At 45.5% G+C, this 17588-nt stretch overlaps 1 protein-coding gene across 50 annotated transcripts in view; it reads right to left on the reverse strand.

The window, feature by feature from the left end:
- MAP2 (microtubule associated protein 2) overlaps window positions 1-17588 on the reverse strand; it is a 239330-nt gene that overhangs the window by 101608 nt on the left and 120134 nt on the right. For 42 of the 50 annotated variants that reach the window (XM_052791910.1, XM_052791908.1, XM_052791906.1 and 39 more), the window contains one exon: window positions 2968-3026. The exons of 7 other annotated variants lie outside the window; for them this stretch is intronic. The gene's annotated coding sequence lies outside the window, so the exon portion shown is untranslated. Of the gene's footprint in view, window positions 1-2967; window positions 3027-5673; window positions 5861-17588 lie in introns of those variants that run through there. One more of the 50 variants, XM_052791912.1, reaches the window with a different exon arrangement.

Below are 17588 nucleotides of genomic sequence, written 5' to 3' on the forward strand. Positions count from 1 at the left end.
AGCCTAGGCAGAGTCCAGGTGAGCAAATTGTCTTGGTACCTTCCTGTTGTGGAGTACCTTCCTAGAACCAGCTCACGCACAGAGACAGCACAGTGAAAAGCTTCTGTCAGGAGACGCTGAGTTTGTTCACAGTGCACAGGGAATCACAGGGCCCAGTGACCAGTGTGAAGAGTCACTGCAGCACCCCAGAAGCATCAGAAGCAAAACCACACTGTCAGAGAATGCTGTAAAGCTTCCAAAGCTGAGCCTTCAACTCCAAATGCTGCAAACAGGCTGTACTGACACCCCAGCTCAGAGGGATGTGAGCTTTATGACCCATCCCTGTAGCCCTCTGTGTCACCTTGCTGGTTCTGTTATGCCACCTCCTCATCCAACAGCCCAGCCTTGGGGGATGGATGCTGTTACACAGGAGGAAACGCGCCAGCCTCCTTTTCCTGAGCCCCTACCTCCTTTATCACAACTTTGCCCTGTCACCCACACGCAGCACATTATTTCCACTGCTAGTTTTCACTGTTACTTTTAGTCACTACAGAGATGAAGGGACACAGGACAGACAGCAATGCCCGCAAGACCTTGTTTTAATCTCCTAACCACTGATGCAGTGACCCTGTGTAGAAAATGCTAGTTCTGACATACGATTGTTTCCCTCTCTTTTCATTTCAGACTTGCCCACTTCTTAAACTGTCTGTGGCATCCCAGCAGCACCAAGAGGCTATGGGGCACTCCACAGATATACTCTTTATTTCAAGAGCAATAATTTAGGCCTGCCAGTTAAAGATGGGACCTGCAGAGACAACTTAAGCTGTGCACAGTAGACGTTTGAGAATTTACTTTATCACCAGTGGAATATTATCAATGGGGAAATGGTGAATGCAATAAAACTGCCCGTTACTTTAAGTCTTAGAGGCTAATTTAATCCTTCATTTAGTACTTACACGCTGCTGCAAGGGTATTCTGGGGCCATGGGAAAATTCCTGAAGCGTGCAGGATCACCGTAAGCAGCCTTATGCTGCCCTCCGCCCTGGCAGACGCTGGCAGGGAGCCAGCCTGCAAGCACGCTGGGTTGCTGTATGTGCTGGCTGCCCCCAGGGAGCCTGATGTGAGTGAAGGCCAGGGCTGGACCAGCTCCTGCCCTCCCACAGTTCACCGTCCAGAAGGCGAACGCTCCTTCCCAAACTGCTGGGCTGCTTGTGCCACACTTTCCAAGAGGAGGAGTAGCACTGAAGTTTAGTGCAACAACAAAAGACACCCTAAACCTCAGGCACAACAGCAGCATGTCTCTCAGGGACAGGAGAGAGAAAGGCTGTGTGTGCCAGCCTGACTCTCACAGCCTATGGCAGGTCTTTGCTGCCATGGCTTGCAAGAGAGAAAAGTTCACGGATGAAAAGTGAACACCTTGGTACTTGTGTGTGTGCTTTATACAGCCTAAAAACCTAGAGGGCCAAATTTGATTCTTGATTTCCATTTCCTTCAAATTCATGGAGCCAGGAGAGACTGCATGCAGAAGGAAACTAGGGGCTGGTCAGGAAATAGATAGATTTATGGACTTAGAAAAGCTCAAGAAGTCCAAAATCAGCCTTGTACCCAATACATATGCTTACACATACAAGTGCACATGTGCATGTACACACAGATCCCAGATCATACGCTATTACATTTTTTTTTTCATTCTGTAGTATCAGCTTGCCTTCCTTCAAAGCTGTGCTTGATCTTTCCATTTTTTCATCATTAAGTACCTTGCCAGCCTCAGAAGCATGGCACAGACTACTTGAGGAGAATAGGGGAGATTGATTTTTCTCACTCCTTAAGTATAATCTCACAGAACGCACATGTCCTAAACTGGCATAAACCAGCACCTTTTTATTAATGACAACACAGAGGAGGTAACTTTTACCAGCTGAATAAAACCTCTTTGCATGTGTGTGTTCATGCTACTCCTCAAAGGATGCAGACTCTGAACCTCCTCTAGCTTGCTGAGCTAAGAGGAGATCCTGGGAAGGGGACCCCTATCCCATTATGCCTTACTTCTCACTCTCCATGAGCTTCTACAAGCATCACCTGAGCTCACTGAAATGCTCTTGTTTCGCTTGTGTTGTATGGCCAGAGTGAACACAGCACTTTACCCAAAAAGAATGGCAGTATTTCACCCTGCCCTGCCCAAGCAAAGTTACAACAGTAGAAACTTGGGCACTTTGCCACCCTACTCACTCTGCCCTCCTGCACTTCTTCCTTACACTTCATATGTAGTCTTTCAATCAAACTCCATTTCCATTTGCTGAAGTTCAGTTGTCCATCTTTAGCATTTCAACTCACGCTTGTGAGAACAGAAACTGTGTTCACTTGCAAATCAAACTGAAATGAATACATGTGCATACAGAAATACTGGCAAACAATATCTGCTCATCTACATGACAGAGGCAGCACAGGTTCTCTCCTAACACGTGTTTTTAGTCTTCTGAGACAGGGGTTCCTGAAAGTTTTCTCTTTCCCAAAAAGGAGAAAAAGTGCATTTCTTTGATCTAACCCAATCGTTTTTGATTCTGAGATGAGGCAGTATTATGCTTATCCTTACTTTGCCAAACTGTTTTCGTCTTTTCTGTGGTACAACTCACTGCACTGGCAGGACATGACAAACCAGAGCAGCATGCAGCAACGCTGTCACCTCTCTCAGATGCTCTGCTTTTCTGTCAACACCATCCTAGGCCCTTTCCACCCAGAGCTGTAAGCAGGCTCTTGCTAAGCCAAAAGCAGGAAGACAGCTGCTTTGACAATGGGTATGGTGGCTCCCATCAGACACAGGAGGCTTTTAAAATAAAAACCAAGAAGGATTACAGAAGCAGGAACTAATCCAAGAAAAACAGTGTTCCAGGAGCTAGAGGAGTTTTCTTTGTGCTCTTGTCTCAAGCCTCCTTGGTCTGTTGAAGCAGTCTCTTTGTGAAACTACGCTAACAAGTAAAAAGGTCATACCTGTTTAAGCAGATGATAGGATGCTGTGTCTGTTGTTAAACAAGGGAAACTCTCTGTTCCTATAAAGAAATAGAGAAATACGCACTCTATTTAGTCTCTATTCAGTGAATTTAGCATAAAGTCAACACTATAAGGACTACAAGATGCTGCGTATGCGCACACTTACGTCCAAGCCCTTTTCTCTCAGCTTTATTTCCCAAGGCTAACTTGAGGCACATTAATTCAGATCCCCTGTTATGTCCAGCCTGCTTTGAGACCACCAAGGAGCTGCTTAATCCCTAGGCCTGCCCTAAGAAAAGCTGGCAATGGCTCCAAAAAGCCACCCATCAGGGAAGGCAAACAGAGCACAGCACACTCAAGCCAGACTCCCCCCACTGGGAGACCTGGCAGGGCTGCTGTATGCACAGTCTCTGATGTGGGAGGATCTCAAGCAGGAACAAGGAAAGTGGTTGCAAAGATGCCCAGAAAGTAATGGAAGAAGAGCAAGAGCCCCCCCACTGACTTCCTAGTATGGCATTTCAGAGCAGCTGAAGATACCAATGCAGAGAACTACTCCAATTGCTTCTTAAAACTGTTTTTCTTGCCTTACTCATATAGCGGAGGGTCTTAAGTCTTCTCCAGTTTATCTGGGATAAATAGCTGTGATGGGTTAACCCTGGCTGGACGCCAGGTGCCCACCAGAGCCGTTCTATCACTCCCCCTCCTTCTCAGCTGGACAGGGGAGAGAAAATATAACAAAGAGCTTATGGGTCGAGATAAGGACAGGAGAGATCACTCACCAATTACCGTCACGGGCAAAACAGACTCAGTTTGGGGAAAATTAACTTGATTTATTACAAATCAACCAGAGTAGGGTAATGAGAAATAAAACCAAATCTCAGAACACCTTCCCTCCACCCCTCCCTTCTTCCCGGGCACAACTTCACTCCCGGATTCTCTACCAACCCCCCAGCGGCACAGGGGGACGGGGATGGGGTTTACGGTCAGTTCATCACACGTTATTTTCTGCCGCTTCATCCGCCTCAGGGGGAGGACTCATCACGCTCTTCCCCTGCTCCAGCGTGGGGTCCCACCCACGGGAGACAGTCCTCCACGAACTTCTCCAACATGGGTCCTTCCCACGGGCTGCAGTTCTTCACGAACTGCTCCAGCATGGGTCCTTTCCACGGTGTGCAGTCCTTCAGGCACAGACTGCTCCAGCGTGGGCCCCCCACGGGGTCACAAGTCCTGCCAGAAAACCTGCTCTGTGGGCTCCTCTCTCCACAGATCCGCAGGTCCTGCCAGGAGCCTGCTCCAGCGTGGGGTTCCCACGGGGTCACAGCCTCCTTCGGGAACCCACCTGCTCTGGCATGGGGTCCTCCACGGGCTGCAGGTGGATATCTGCTCCACCGTGGACCTCCATAGACTGCAGGGGGACAGCCTGCCTCACCATGGTCTTCACCACGGGCTGCAGGGGGATCTCTGCTCCGGCGCCTGGAGCATCACCTCCCCCTCCTTCTTCACTGACCTTGGTGTCTACAGGGTTGTTTCTCTTACATGTTCTCACTCCTCTCTCCGGCTGCCCAATACCGCCGTCCCAACTTTTTTCCTTCTTAAAAATGTTATCACAGAGGCGTTACCACTATTGCTGATTGGCTCGGCCTTGGCCGGCGGCGGGTCCGTCTTAGAGCCGGCTGGTATGGGCTCTCTCGAACACAGAGGAAGCTTCCAGCAGCTTCTTACAGAAGCCACCCCTGTAACCCCCCCCGCTACCAAAACCTTGCCACACAAAACCAATACAATAGCAAAGGTTACCACAGACAGTACTACCCCTTTTGTGACCCTCTTTACTCAGTAAGAAATGCTTGGACACCAAATGCAGTTAGCCTGTTGAAATAACCTCTTCTGCATGTCCTGCTACACAGACTCTCTCCTTATTGAAAGTCTTTGATCAGAGCCCACCAGGGAAAACATTACAGATACAAGTAGCAGACAGACACTGAAGTGGCTGCAATGAGGGAGAAAGGGGCCTCCTTGCCACATGTGTCTTTGAGAATCCCCTAAGTATTATGGGGACAACTGGTACTATCACCTATATTTAAGGCTGCACAGTTTCTGACCTCTCAGATGCTTGTGACTACTGTTTTTAATTGTTCAGAAATTAATTCCCCATATATGATATCTGACTCAAGCTAATGCTTTTGTTTGGGAGTTGTTTCAAAGCTTCAGCAAGAACAGGCCAGGCATTTCCAGGAACTAGCTTAGTGAGAAATACATGACTAAAACAAAGTTTAGAAGAAGCATAGTATTAAGGTAATGATAAAAAATAGGATGCAAGTATGCAATTAGAGAGAATCATAATGCATAGACATAAAGGGGACTAACCTTAAGCTGGAGAGCAGTTCAGGCTTTTCCCATTTCCAAGCCTGAACTCCCATTCTTTGACACTGAGTTAGTCTCCCTGCCTGCACCATGTCACTGGCATGGGGCTGTGCTAACTACAGCTTTCTACCAGTTTGCCCAGTTAACATCCAGCAAGAACTGAAAGATTTTGCTGCCTTGAAGGGGGAAGGTTTCAGATGGTTCTGACAGCAAATAAATGGAAAGTAACTGCTACACCTTACTGCAGAGGCTGTCAGCAGAGTGTACCATTCACTTACATGCAATAATTAGTTACACTAAATGAGCTGTGGAAATGAGGCTCCAGCCAGCATCAATTCTACCCACCCGCAGGATGAAGAGGAATGTTAAAATCAGCTAATTAAATTTGGTCTGGCTCAGCAGAAAGATCGATGTTCTTGACAGCTGAGTGTTCAGCACTCGGCGTCCCAACAGCCCTCTGATGTGTCACTGATGCAAAATAATGCCACGTAGCCAGAACCAGAGGAGGTGGATGCACGCCTCTTGGGAAAGGTAAATGCAGAAGGCAGGGGCATTCAACAGGGACATTAACAGAGGGATGGACACACCTGCAACAGGTATGCCAGATGATCAGATGGCATTTTTGCCAAAAAAAAATTTTGCATTGTACTTTCACATTGTCTACTCTATACCATTGAACATGCACTCTAACAGTCTGAACTGAAACCTCAATCACCTCTCTGCTAAAGGTCTACTGCAATAAATGTGATTTTAGCTGGCAGCAGAATACCAAAAATACCAGACAACCAAAATACAGATGCCAGAAGTTGAAAGCAGTTTTGCTGCTCCAGGAATTTGCTGGAGACAGGCTGTAGTCAGCATTTCCACCTCTTGCTGACCGGGAAGAAAATGAGATGTTTCAAAGATTCTTCCCCTAGAAAACAGAAGAGAGACCCACCCACACAGAGGATTCAACAGCTCCACAATCAGTGCAGTTATCTAGAAAGCAAGAAGTTAACATTTAAGTGCCTGGTCAGAACATGGCACCACATACATGAATGGGGTTCTCCACTCCCTATGAGCATCTTCTAATAATCACAGTGCAGAATGTGTTAGGAAAGGTTTCTTTTTGTTTGCTTTTCTCCCTGACCATCTGGCTTCAGACAGAAATCCCTAAAGAACCTGTCCCAATAAGGAATTCATTGAAATTGGCACAGTCTTTAGAAAAGCTTTGCACTTTGATGAAGGGACATGCTGGCTTGTCAATGCCGTGGAGCCAGGATGGCAGGGAACAGCGCCTTGGCTGCTCTAAGCATCACCTTTCCCAAGGGACAGGGCACAAAACAGATGAGCTATTTTTCATTCCTAATGGGAAGCTGCCATTAGGAGACCCTTCAATCTTGGATACAGAAACCTTTATCAGATCATGCAAGCTTATCACAATGAGGAAACCTTACTGAAGTCCTGTTCACAAATAAGAGACTGGTAAGTGCATTTAGCGTACATTTACTTTCACTTAAGTACATTGTACAGATTTTCTGTTGATGCAGACTAACACACGTCCACACAGCTCTCAGCTGGATGCACTGTGACCTAGCATAAAATGGATAAGGATACCTGTTTATTCTGGCTCTGCCATTCGCCTGTGGGTAGACCATGTCACCGACTGCATCCTACTTCCCCTGCTGTATATACTAGGGATTGCATTTCGTTCTTGTTAAACGCTTTGACATCTACCTATAAAAACTGATAGAAAAAAACCTATGTGCATTTACATACACACACACACACAACAGAGGACTTTGGGTCTCTCTTCTGCACAAGGTATTTGTAAGTATTCTTCACTAACATGCACCTACTCCTGCTTCTCCTCTTATTAAACTTTCAAAAACAACCGGCTTGACAGATTTATACATTTTATTCAATTAAAAAAAAAAAAAAAGTATCTGTCTTTTACAGGAGCTGTTTCCCTTTCATTTGGGGGGGCTTTTCCAAAGACTCCTGTATGACCTGTCCAACACCACACCTGTTCTGCACAGTTATCTGTGATGAAAATTACAAGGACTAAGTGCATACTTTTCCTAAGCTGTTCCACTTCCTCCCCTCAGAAAGGAGTTGTGCTGTTATCCGGAGGGGTCAGCCCATCCTTGCGAGGCCCTGACTCTGCCTTGCAGAGATCTATTAACTTCACCAAGCTGCCTGCAGAATTGCACATTTAAGACTATAAACTCTTCAGTCTGGGAGCTTGTCTTTTGCTACATATTCCCCCAGAGCAGTGTGCAAGCAATGATAAAAACCTAAGTTGTCACAAACTACTTTTAAGCATTTAATGTTTTGTCCAACAATGCATTATATACGTTAGTCTGCTAACAGATCCGATCCATTAGCACCAAAGCTTTCCACATAGCTTTTTCCTTTTAGAGTACACTGTCCTCCTTCCTACTTTCCACATGCCTCCACCCTCCACCCCCACCCCTGCTCTCCCCTCGGCAGGAGAGGCTTAAAATAAGATAACAAACATTTTTCAAAGGATGCAAAGAAAAATAATCTGATATCTGGAGGGCAGAATTCGCTTCACATTTATTATTCAGTTTCCAAAGTGCTATGGAATGAAGGTCAAATATATCTGAATTTCAGCTGGTGTTGATCTGGATGGCGAATGTCTTTAAAGCACTGCAGTTAAAGGAGGCAATCCAGAGCCCAGGTTATGCTGGTGTACCCTGGCTGCAGACATGGCCCAGAAATTGAAAAAGGACTGCAGTAGGATGTTGCCTCAACTTGAGAATCAAGAGTCCGGTGCCACCCTGACTGAGAAAAACCCATACTGAAATTTTCACCATCAGTCTGAATGGGTTTTAAGCAGCACATAACTCAGTACTCCCCGTGCTCCTAGAACATGTCTACCCCCGAAAGCTGGCTTAGCAGTACTGTTAGGAAACGTTCCCTTTCAACCCAGCTGATGTAGAAAAAGTTTTGATGCTGCAAAAACAAGCAATGCTGATCTTGCCATAACCAATTTATTTTTTCTAAAACCTATTAAACTGCTTCTTTGTTAAAATGACTGGGTTACTCTCAACACTTTTATTCCCAGTGCTTGTCCGGTGACTACAAAAATCTCCTTTTCACTATAAGATCCACAACAAATTTTTCAGTAGGTTAAAAGAAATTTTAAAAACCCTACAAGTTGAGAAAAGTCTATTCATGGGGAAAAGCATCTTGGGGCTGCTACTGCTGGTCTGAGCAGTTCATGGCTGTGAAGGCAGAGGAGACAAGAGTCGGGCTTGGTTATGACTGCAAGGAGGAGATGGGGAAGATGAAAAGCTCTCAGCATCTGAGAATCTTGGGTAACTGGAGCCTGAAATACACTGCAGACAGGAGACACTGTTCAATCATTTATGGAGATCAAGGTTAGCAGTGTCAGCATAGTTGGCTTGGGAGGAAACAGTTTCCTCATCCTCTTGGCACAGAAGTAACTTGGCTACATTAGTGGTTGCCAGTAAGTAAGGAATAAAGAAAGGAAACAGAGAAGGACAAGGAAAGCAAAGGATAAAATGAGTATATTAGTATTTTCACAGCCTGCATACAGCAGCCCAGCTGGGACCCCAAGGGGGTTTGTTTCAGGAATGACGGAGACAATTGCTACATTTGATGAAAATATATGGTGTCTGGGTTTTACAAATGGTGGCTTTAATAGTGTATCTGATTTTATAACTAGCTGGGAAAGAAATTATTCTGATAACAATTACTGCTGAGGCATTTTGCCACATTTACCGGCATAGACCTGTCATTAACACTCCATTTCTCTTAACCACAACTTATTTCTTTTGTAGTTGCTTGGTGAAGATAGGTCTGGGGGCTGTTTTCCTGGTCTTGTCAGGATGAATTTTAATCCATACTGCTTGAAAGATGTGCCACCTGCTATTTTATATCTATTAATTTATTGTATAATGAGTTCCTATAAATTCTTATGATAGCTTAAGAGACTTGTAAAATGAATTGCTGGCCTATTTTTTTCTCAGTTCGTCAGCAAAGCAGAATGAGCTCAGGTCACTTTGAGTTCCTCTAGAGTTCCTCTTTGGCCGCAGCTCTGGCTGGCTTCCTCCACAGAAGAATCTGGCCTCCAGGAGAAGGGCCATTATAAGACTCCCACTGCTAAATGAGAGTGCTGGCATAGCAACGTACCACAGTTTTTGCCATTTGCTTTAAGAAGCCACAGCTATTTCAGATGCCCATTAAATGATTGTATGGACACAAACTGTATCTTCACATGCTGGAGAGGAAAAGCTCGCTAGAGACTCCTTTCCGGACAAGGACTGTCCACTACAGTCATTTAGTGAAACAGAAACCAGCAACCCTACAAGATGGTAGCCAAGAGAAAGTACTTACTTAAGATATGGGACTGAGAAATCCTCCACCTATTAGGGGCACACTGTCCTCACCTCAGTATCATACATCAAAAGACATGTTTCCACACTTCGGTCTAGCACCACACACACAGAGCTCCCATTGGAAGCTGGAGACTTTTCCATTTGGGACATTACTTAACATTCCCCCTACCTCTCTGGGCCAAGACCTTGCCAAACACTACTACTAAGTTTGTAGGAAGTGACTGTGATTTCTTCCCTTTTTTTTTTTTCCTTTTTAAATGAACAGCAGAAAAAAAAACCCCTACTTCAGAGTAAGGGTACTGTACTACATGCATCTTACTAGACACTGCATTTAATCTGTCTTTGGACTAACAGCACTTTCTAAAACAAGCCATAGCCTTCAGTAAGCTCATGCATGCAAAGCCAAAAGTGTGTGTTGAAATGAGACCGTTCCCAAGCAGAGCTCTTGCAGCAAATAAAGCCAGGATGTGCCAAGATTGCAGAGGGCTTTCTGACTGTCATGAGCGACAGACACCATCAACAGAGAAAATGAGCCATTGCCTTTCATCTCCTTACAAAAGCCTTGACAGCCAAGCTGTTGCAAACCAACAGTATAGCAGTCCTTCCCTCAGACATCGTGGTAATTTGGAGGGAAGAAAAGGGGAGGGAGGAGATGAGGGAAGAAGAGGGCCTGAGGAGCTGGGACAAAGTATCAGGAGAAAGCGTTGCAATAAGACTGACAGCTGGGCAGAGCCACTTCCAGCTTTGCTAAGCATGGATTTAGGGAAGCTGAAAATGTGCTGCCCAGAGCACCCAGAGCAGGCAGGACCCTGTACATCTGGATGAGTGTGGTGTGAGCACACACCATGAACCAGCCACAGGTCCATGCTGCCTGTGCTGCTACTCCAAGGACACACTTCAACCCAGCAGCAATGACAGCATTTTCTCAGTTGCCAGTGTTGAGTCTTGTCCTGCCGGGGTGGTAGAAGACTCACCCCAGAGGGAAAGCAGCAGTACATTACTCCATGCTAAGCTCTATGCTGCTCTGGTTTCCAGGCTCCCTTGTCCAAAGTTAAAGGTGGGTTTCCTTTCCCTACAGCATCCAGGACTGTAATACAGATACAGCCCATGTGTGGGGTGGAGATGAACAGACAAGGCAGCTGCAACATCCGCCTTCCAAACAACAGCACAGGAGTCTTTCACAGTTACTGGGGGTCTTAAGGGGCAGGAAGGGGGCTTTCTGCAGCTGAGAAATTAAGAAGGACATAAGAGAGGGGGTTAGAAAGCAAGAGCTGCTGTGTTGGCTTGGCTACATCCTCTTGCTTGAGGATCCTTTTCTAACACACCAGTTCTGTTCATCCTGCAGATTTTCCTGTGATAGACTAGGCAGACAGAAAACTTCCTCAGTACATCACATACCCAAGAGTCAACTTGGTATTTCAGAGGTGTGATGGAAATGCAATGTAAGACACAATAAAAATGTATCACTTTCTTTTGGCTTGGGTTGGGTTTACTTTTCTTGTCAGTGTGATATTACACAATTTAAGGGTGTCAATTAAACTTCAGAAGATGACTCTGATGAAAAAGTAATAAAATCCCATTTTACAGCTTTGTAGACTGAGAGACTTCTTGTGGGTAACAGAGTGGGTTACTGCCCGAGACAGGGAGAAAACCAAGTTCTCTCAGCTCCTGCCTCTAATAATAAGGTTGAACACATATCCCCAGCATTACCCCGATGTAACATGGTGTGTATCTCCATAATCCTGCAGTAACCAAATGCAGCCTTTTCCCAGCATGCCTGTTACACAAACTACATGATACCACAAGAAGGGCAATGACTCAGGGTTCAGGGCTGCTCTGGGGACGTATGGGGAAGCCACGTTAGCCTATGGCTAGTCCACAGGTTTCTGTAATCAGCTGGCTGTATGTTATCTCTAATTTTAAATGCTCCAAAGTTAACTTTGAGGAGTAGAGAGCAGGCTGTGCAAATTGTGTGGTACCCATGGTAACTGAGTCTAAGCTGTGGTTTTATACTGAGATGGATATATTTGAGATAATAAGGCCCAAAGCACCAGATTAAACAAGGAAGGGACACAGAAGACATTGGCTAGAACACATCCTTGAAGGCATGGCTCCAGTGTTGCGGCATATGTGCTACCAGAGATGACCACGATACATACAAATGGCATAAAAACATTGCCTGAAGATCTCCACCTGGGAGCAAACGTGACAGGGGATGCAGTACAGGGTTAGCAGGCGTTCCCAGCCTTTTTTTGCAGAAATTTTAGTACCATACTTTGGATTTCTGCTTCTTCCTTCTCCCCAGTTTAGAGTACCCCAGCCAAGCAGTGGTGTGGCAGTACTGACCACATCCCATGGCAATTATGGAAGTTTTACTGGCACTATATTGGAACGAACCACATCGCTTCCCTCATGATCATAGACAGACCCGTTTCACACACATTCCAGTAGTACGTGCATTTCCATGCACGGCACAATACAACCGCAGGGCAAAAGCTCCCAGAGGCTTTAAACCTTTTATCTTTTAAATCACCTCTAAACTGCTTATCTCCATTAGCAACATAGAATGCACAAGTCACCTGTCACAGGGTGAAGGGGAATTAAGTAAAGCAAAGTCTTTTGGTAGTTGACAACTGGAAGATTTTTGCTAATTGACAGCTGGAAGCTTTTTGCTTGCTTTGCTGGGGATTTTCTGGACATCCCCTGCCATCATTTCCTCCAGGCCTGCCTGAAGGTCTGCACCTACAGAGTCCTGAGACATGCCCGCTGCCACCCCCTACACATCCCAGCCAGAAACCCCAGGGACAGCGTCTACAAACTGTTATCAGCCTAATTAGGCCACATCACACCAGCTCAGGAGCTGCTAAGCAGGACAGCCCAGCAAACAACTCCCTCATTCAGCTTCAGAGGTTTTGGGGAAGCCTCTGAGGTGCCAGACGATTTCACAGAAAGACATCCACAGAGCAGACTTCAATGCTGGTTGAGTGCCAGCCTCCCTTCTGTCCCAGGGTACGAGCTTACCAGAGGAACCAGAGACCATAATCGACACCTCACCAGGGCCGGCAGCAAGAACGCACAGCAAGAGGTGGCTTAGGAGAGGACAGGGGATGACAGCAGCCCTTGAGGACAGAATCATCACCGTCTCCCCTCTCTAGAGAGACACAGTCTAACCAAGGCAGCTGTCATGGTTAAGACACAGTTGTCACAGGCCAACTGCTTCACTCTGCTGCAGGAGGTGCCCTGCCTGGTAGCCAGAGTGATGGGGAAGATAGCTGCATGTGCCTTGGCTGTTTGACTTTGTCATTCCTCTTGAATCTCAGCTCACACTTGCTGTGTCAGTAGGTCAACCTAACATGCGGAGCTGTGACCTGAGACACCTGGAGCCCCGCAACATGGTCTGTCTTGCTGCCCCTCCAGTGGGGGAGACCACCATGGACGGACCGGTGCAGCAGACATCATGCGAGGAACATCTAAAGTCACGACAGTGAGCACAGCCAGGTTTTGTCTGTCAGTCAGGAAGGCTGTGCGTGGGAGAACCACTGCACAAACAGCCAGACACAACCACTAGGGACTGCACGCTCCATAAAGACACTTGTAGTGGAAGGAGACAGACTTGCATATATGCATGCCTTCCTATAACTCAGTAAGAAGTAACAATCTTTGAAAAAATTCAGCTCCTCCTCACTCAAACAACATCTATCCCCAAATCTGAACTTTATTTTCTGCTTGACCAGTGTCAATGCTCATAAAAGTGGACCGTGTCTCCCAGGCTGGGGACTGCTGAAGCAACCACATCTGCCATAAAATTCCTCTTAGCATGCATCTGGTTCCTGCTTTGTGGAAAAAATAGTGACCTATTGATGACTTAAGTAAATGAGCAATGCTCCATGCCAGAGAGAATATGATACCAGAACCAGCCAGGAAGAGATGTTTCCACTGTGAAACAGGACTCGCCAGCAGTCACATATTCACCCCCAGAACATGAGGTGGTTGGCACCAGCACACCCACATCCAGCCTTGCCCCCTTCTCCTGTTTTCCCCTCATTCCACTGCCTACCTCTCTTTTCCCTCCTCCTTGCTAAACTCTTAAGAGTAGCAAACTTAAATGACACTTGCCTAACATCAGGCATTTGGTAAGAAATGCCAATTTCATTAAAAGATCAGTGATGCTTATGGGACATGGGTCCCACAAATGCCAGTCGCATGGTCCCCAGAGGTGTGACAGTAGGAAAATTGTCTGAAGAGACTGAAGTATGATAGTTTTCCAGTCCCTAGGAGCCTCAGTCCCTGGATTCCCCAAAAACAAAAGCTCTTACTTTTGTACCTAATAAAGAAATTAAGAATATATTGGCAAAACCTCTTCTCCCGGTCTCCTGGTTACCTGAAAGCCCTTGCCTGTTTGCAGTAGAGTACAGGTGGGTTGAGCTGATAAGAATTCAGGCACAGCTGTCTCACTGCATGCGAGTAACAAATCTGTAAATGTAGTGTTGGGATTGGGCAGAGGGCTGTCATAAAACAGAATTTCAAGCTGGGGCAGAGGCTCGAAAACAGACTGTGGGTGCTTCCTGAGAGGCTGTCAAGGCCAGGCTCAAATCGCCTCTCCAAAACAGATGTGTAAACGATTTCTAGTCACAGAGTTTAGACCATTATACTCAGCAAGTCTGTCACCCTCCATTTATACAGTTCATAAAAACTCTGGAGCCCAACTTACAGCAGAATCCTCTGACTCCTCCATTCCCCCGGGGCCCAGGAGCACCCACTCCCCAGCTCATTTACCCTCCATAGGCTCTGGGGGACACAGTCCCACACGGCCTCCTGCCAATTACCCACATCCCCAGCCAGGGTCAGTGCTAATCAGCATCAACATTACCATCTCTATAACAAGCAGGCACAAAGGGCCAGCCTCACAGATGGGAGCAGCCATCAGACTTCCCAGCTGTGTTTGGGATTCATGGGGACTTGCAAGTGCATCCTGTCATTAATCCATTCTGCCTGTCTGCTCTTGCAAGAAATCCTACTTTATTTTCAGGGCTCTTTCTGCTCAGGATTCGGGCTGCAGGGTTGGAACAAAACAATGTGCCCATACATAAAGCTCATGACAAGTATTGCTGCTACCCACTTGACCAGTAAGGTTTTTTCCTCCTCTCTCTCTCTTTTTTTTTTTAAATTTTTTTTATTTTAAGCTGCTGATTCTTTTGCTTCTAAAGAAACTGGACTGGCCTTCTCCATGTGCTGGTAAATGGGCAGCTATTGGAGTGGTCCCCTCTCAGCTCCAGCAGCAGCAGAAACCCAGGCTGATTCAGTACCCCACACCCTGAGCCAATAAGCCTTGCTGAAACATGAAGATTTTCAGCTGGGCTGAGGTGCCAGGCAAAGCAGTCATGCTGCTTTTGAAACCTGAGTTAGTGTTTCCTTACTGGGCTGGACTGAACCAGGTGAGAAGTCCCTGGGTAGATCAGCAGTGCTTGGTGTGGTGCTGCACTGATCACTAATGCCCAGAGCTGGCAGAGATCACCTTGCCAGGTCCCACAAGGTTTCTGAAAAGTTTTCTCAATCCAAGCTCAAGATATTAAAAAAAAACCCAAAAAACCATCACTGCATATTTCACAGTAGGTCAACTGAAATGTTTCAACTGTTTTACTTGGTTTTTCTTTGAGCTGAGTTTTCCTTCAGAAATTTGAGATATTCCAAACTGAATGACTTTTTTCTCCCATTTTCAAGATGTCTAAAAAAAGGCATTTTAAAATCAGAAAAAGGGGGAGGCATTTTTCAGGAATGAGAAGATTTTGAAACCAATCCTTTCTCAAGAACAGTTTTCATTTTATGAATAGTTTTTTTTCTGATTAAAAAAAAGTGTTTGATTAGAAAAACTCTATTTAGCTCAACTTCCTAGCTTCAACATCAACTCCAACCCTAACTCTGGGAAACAAGTCCTTTGTTACTTTCCCCAAAGATAAGACAGGAAAAACTGACTGTCTTTCATTTGGGAGAAGTTTGCTGTGAGGACTTTCTCCCACAATGTATATATTCCAGCCATTTGTTTATTTGAAAATTATGTAGTTCCTGTGAAACCAAATGCTCTGTATTTAATAGCTTAACCTATAAGTCATAAAAGCCAAATTCAGCACACTATATTGTTATTAAGAAATAGGGATCCAGATGGCTAGCTGAGGTCAAGCCAAGGCCAGCATACCCATAAAGAATACACACTTGTGTGTCCTTATTAAAGTTTAGGGTTTTAGTAAAAACAGGAGTGTTTTCCTTTTAGACCACTCATTTCAGATAACTTTGTTTACTTTAATAAAATATCCTACATCTTTCACAAAGTTTAAAATAACCAGAAGCTGCCAGAAGTGGAAGATCACTATATTGTGGTTTCAGGGGGAACTGTTGCGCCTTTTTTTCACAGAATTAAAAAATAATGCTAACTTGTAACTACTTTTGTTAGAAGCCAGAAGCTGGGTCGAGGTTCCTGCATTTTGGGAAAACTTCCTGGGGCTCGAGGGTCTAGAAATCCTATAGAAATCAGTACCACCTCCTCTTTTACAGCCATCTGCTCAGCTAAGATGAGCCTGTGACAGCAACTGCCTCTAGCTGCAGAAGATTTGTCATCATTTACTGCTTCGCAAAGCTCAGGTGGTCGATACTGAGTGCTGAAGTCTGCGCTTCCTAGCCACTGTGGGTAACACAGAGGAATCACCAGATGAAGTAGTAATCATCACTGCCCACCACCTCACCATTAACCTGACAGAGGACTTGGCTTTTAAGACAAGGAATCTGCAAATCCAAAGGCAACTTTTTGCAAACTATGGAGGTTTAGAGCAGCAGCTGACATCAGGTTAACATGAAAGGCCTTGGTTCCAACAATAAGTTTGAGAAGGGCTGGTGAGCACTGATCTGTTGGGGCTTCACCACTTCCAGGGTGAAGCCCTGCACCTCACCACAGCTGCCCCAGGGAAGGTGGGGTCTCTGCCACATGGATTCAGCAAGACCTGCCTCAGATCCTGTTTCATATTGACATTTCCCAACAGAGAACTAATTAACAGCTGATAACATTGTGACATGAGACTAGTGCAAGACTAAGCAGTGAAATAGAAACTGGCAGAAGATCAAAGGATCCTGGTGCTCTCTCAGTTCCCCACAGTATATCCCCTTCCCTCCTCTGAAAATCCTGGTGTCGGCAACCAGACAAAATGAGACAAACTCACCATGAACATCGATAGTCAGCACTGCAGGAGGCACAGATTATACTGCTGGCCAAAATGCTCACAGTTCCTCCTCTCAATTTTCTATCACCCTTTCTCTGATAATTCCCTTTATTTATGAGCAGTTCAAAAGTGTGTTCTCTTATTATACTTTAATTGGCTTATGATTAAGCAAGCAGGCGGTGCTAAGGAGATGAGAAACCATGGTGCAACACAGTAGAAAGCATCAGATGCCTTATTTCCTCCCTCAAAAAGAACTGTATGGTGCATCTAAAAACACTTAGCAAGTAGCAAGCCAAGAAGAAAACCAGGGCAAATACAGATTTCTACCCTCTTGAAACTAAATCCTTGTAAAGAAAATTATTATTCTCTCTCAGCACCACACGCTTCTGATTGTATCAAAACGCCTTAAAATAACAATGCTTTTTCCTAAGCTGACCAATCTCAGGAAATGATTTATGGGCTAAAAGCTGTACTTGACTTGCTGGAGACTACATAAGTACCAGGCTGCACCGGTTATTCACAGCGCCATGGCTTCTCCAACAAAAGATAACACTGATTGCAATACTTTTATGAAGACAGAACGAGTCAAAACCAGTGTTTTGACCTTAAGATTATGGATTTTATGGGTCATAGCAAAGCCATTAGCACCAAACACCCGTTGGAACAATTTTAAAAACTAGTGTTT

This window comes from Harpia harpyja, chromosome 7 (assembly GCF_026419915.1).
Source record: "Harpia harpyja isolate bHarHar1 chromosome 7, bHarHar1 primary haplotype, whole genome shotgun sequence".
NCBI classification, from domain to species: domain Eukaryota; kingdom Metazoa; phylum Chordata; class Aves; order Accipitriformes; family Accipitridae; genus Harpia; species Harpia harpyja.